The sequence below is a fragment of the Diabrotica undecimpunctata genome, chromosome 4, assembly GCF_040954645.1.
Source record: "Diabrotica undecimpunctata isolate CICGRU chromosome 4, icDiaUnde3, whole genome shotgun sequence".
NCBI lineage: Eukaryota > Metazoa > Arthropoda > Insecta > Coleoptera > Chrysomelidae > Diabrotica > Diabrotica undecimpunctata.
The window spans coordinates 142,035,935-142,040,148 of NC_092806.1; positions in this window are offsets into that span (position 1 = coordinate 142,035,935).

The following is a 4,214-nucleotide window of genomic DNA, read 5'->3' on the forward strand; positions in this document are numbered from 1 at the left end:
CTTGCATAATCTTTGACCATTATCATTTGTTTTTTCATGTAATGTGTATTTACCTGCAACTTGGTTAATGTAGTCTTCCTTGCCTATCTGGGCGTTAAAATCTCCCATTACCAGAATTGTGTCTTCTTTGGGTAAAGACTCAATTTCTTGTTCCAGTTTCCTTAAAATGTTATCTTTTTCCTCTGCCACAGCACTTTCAGTTGGTGCATATACGTTTATGATGGATATATTAAATGGTTTGGCGTTAATTCTTAGGTATGCCATGCGCTCATTTATTGGTTTAAATTGCATAATATTATTTTGTATTTTTCCCGTAGTTATAAATGCAATTCCATATTGACCTTGTTTTTCAAGTCATTATCATTTTCGGTAAATCATATTTAATCAAATTTAAGTAAATCATACAAGGTATACAAATATTATTAATACCAAACACACTAACTACTTATAAGAATATCGACTTGCATGAACATAGATATAATACTTGCTTGTTTCAGAACTAATTATTGTGATGTGGAAAAATCAATGGCACGATGGCGCAAATTCACGGGAACTACGAGAACAGCATCAGATGTGAAGATGAGAGGTGAAATTATGTAATCGTTAAGTGAAGACCTAGAAAAACAGGAGATGGCGTAGAGGACAATGATTATATGCAATATTGGCGGAAAGAAATAATATAAGTAAATAATAAAATACAAACACAAAGATAGATAAATAGTAACAAAAGTTAAAAAAGCAGTTTCTAATAAGTTGGCTAATATCAGTGTCTGTAAAACTCTTGTAACGAAATAACGGGATATTGAACTTACAGAATACGGACCTGCAATCCTAGCGTTTCTATTGAAAGAGTTATGATGGATATGTCTGTAGCACTGATAACTGTATACATATTTGACCATTCTTTAATCCCTATTGCAAATACGTTTAATGCTTTTGACCTATATACATCTCAAACATCTGCCACCCAAAGGGGTTTGTGTGATTTTGTCAAAATTCAGTTCCCGTAATTTGAAATGTGACCGAACGGGACATCAGATCATGTTATGGGTAAAAGCACGGCCATTGGGTAGGTAGTACGCCGTATTAGATGACAAATGGAGGAAATTTTCTTCATTTATCAAGCGTGATAAAATATGGCTTTTGAATGGGTGATGGTAGTTGAGAACACAATTTGTAAGAGTTATTGTTCGGTAACACGGCAATCCTTTATGTATGGTTCTTCTCAAGGTGCACGGTCATCTAAAATTGCAGAAATATGAAAGAAAATTATGGGATAAGACATTCATGGCATAATTTATGTTTCGTTTTCTATAACAGAATTTGAATTATTTTTTGAGGATCTTAAAATTCTTATTAAGTTTATTAATTGTGAAGTTCTTGTAACAGGAGATTTCAGTTTATCATCTATTGGATCTCATAAAGATGATAGATACTCTTTAGATTTGTTCTATATTAAATATAAGGAATTGTGATGAAATAAGAAATTTAAAAGATATATTTCAGATCTGATTTTTCTTTCTTCTCACCCCTAATCGAGACTGATTATCACACAGTACTAGCTTTTGTTTTATTTATTGAACAGCCTGAGAATAATTTTGGTTTTAATAATGTTGCCAAAAAATGTAATTTTAAAAAAGCGAATTACAGTAACTTATCTTCTTCTAGTGCCGATTCCACTAATAAATGATGGTTGGCTACAACTATTGAAAATTCGTCTCTATCTTTGACTTTTGTTAAAAGCGTCTGTGTGTTTAACCCGGTTCAGTCGCGATTGTTTTTCAGACAGGATATTGTTTGTCGTCTACCGGAATCCCCTTCTCCTAATCATCTGCAACCACTCGTTTGGTAGTAATCTCCTTTTAATGGTAGTCAAAAGTTCTCTGTCCCTTCCCATTCTGTGCAACAGTATTTCGTTCGTAATATTATCGGCCCACGGTATTCTCAAAATTCTTCTAAACAGCCACATCTAAAAAGCTTTCAGCTGTCCCATTAAGTCAACATTAACAGTCCAAGTTTTGGCATAAAGAAGAATAGAGTGGATATAACATTTTACCATCCGATATCGGATATGCAGATGGAGTCTTTTGTTACTCAGAAAGTTCCTTATGTTCAAAAAGGCTGCTCTTGATTGCTCTATTCTTGATCAAATTGCTGATTTTTTGTCCACTTGTTCATTATCTTCATTTGTTTATGTTCGATTCTTGTTATGTCTTTACCCCTCTTACTGATAACTATCGTTTTTGTTTTATTTATGCTTCTTGTTAAACCAAACTGTCCCCTAGTATCACAAATTGTGTTTGGTAGCGTCTGCCGGTTTCTCTTACAGCGATATTGACTTTATGGTCGGTATAATGAATATATAATATTTTCACCAATAATCTTAATCCCTTCTGCACAGTTTTCAAGTGCTTCTGTAAATAACTCTTCAGAGTATTAAATAGTAATGGTGAAAGTACATAGCCTTGTATTATACCTCTACTTATCTGTTGCGTATCCGTGCTATTTCCATCTAATGGACCTTTGGTGGTTCCGCTTCTACGTTCCAAAGCCATTAAGAAAGCCAAACTATCTATTTCTCATATCCGCTTCACACTTTCTGAATATTTTTGTATGTATAACTTTGAAAAATGTTTTTAAAGGCACCGGTCCACTAGCAAGTTAACTTGCGACATTTCTTGCAAGAGAGACTCTCAGACACTTCTTGAGAGATCACCCGCAAGCGCAAGTTACTTAGCTGGCCAGTTATGTGTTAACACTTTTACGATAGTGTCTGAATAGTTATTTTAACTTTCGGTACGCATCCGAAATAATTTGCGAGAGTTTTATAAAATTAAGATGACGGATAAAAAGTGTTGGTTGAAACAGGAAACCGTAGACTTAATATCGCAATGGGAATTATTTCCGGAGCTCTGGGACATAAAAAGTAAAGATTACCGCAATAGAATAAAAAAACAAAATGCTTTAAAAAGTTTATCAGTGACATACAAAATAAGTGAAAGTGAGATTTCTCGTAAACTAGACAATTTACGAACACAATTTCATCAAGAACTGCGAAAATCTGAACTAATACCCAGTGGTTCTGGAACTAAAGATATATATAGCAGTAATTGGGAATTTTTCCGTGCATTGATGTTTATTCGAGGTGGTCACATCGAAGCAAAGACTATTAATAACCTGGTAAGTAAAAATCAAATACACGTGTTACTTTTGATTTATTTGTTTAATTATTATTGTTAAATATGTTAATATTACTAAGGTATTTCTCCTTGTGGGGAAACAAAATATTCTTTAAATTCATCACGAACGTCTTTGGCAGATTCAGTGTAATTATGAGCTTGTCCTCTTGGTAAGTACAATAGATTAGAATTTGGCATTCCAATATGCCTCCATTCTCCAGATTGTTCATCAGTATCAAAAGAACCTGGTGGTGCATAAGATCCAGCGCGACATATCATAAGAAAATTGTGTAATACACATATTGCGGATACTATGATTGTTGTTTTTTATGGAGATAGTTCCACTGGTTTTCTTAAAATGCGAAATTTATTGGCTATATTACCAAATGCATTTTCAACAATGCGTCTAGCTCCTAACAAATGATAATTAAATATGCGATTAGGTATTGGTTGTCCACAAAACGGATAAGGCTTCAATAAATACGTTTTTAATGCAAAGGCGTCATCAGATATAACAACATAAGGTACATTTTTGGTACGTCAAAAAAGATGGTAAAGGTTGAGCAGATGGTAGATTGATTGAGTTGGTTGATAGAGCAAGCGATAGTGAGCAATTATTAAATACGCCTCCATCTGAAATTCTTCCATTAAAGACAATATCAACGTATATAAACTTATATGTTGCAACAACCAATGCTATTAACACTATGCTATTAAATCCTTTGTAATTGTAATACACCCTGCCGCTATTTGCAGGTTATTTCATAGCTATGTGTTTTCCATCGAACGCACCTACGCAGTGTGGGAAGTTCCAATACTTTTCAAATAACTTGGAGTGCTTGTCCCATTCTTCATGTGTTTGTGGAACCTGAAAAAAATAATGAATGATAATTTCAAGTAACATATTATTATTATATTTTTTTATGTATTTCAGCAAGTAGAAACAGAAAAGTTAGATTCTGAAAATAGAGGTAAATGTAGTCAGTTTGCAAGAGAAATCGATGAAAAAGTAGAATTGGATGACTCTAACCGGGA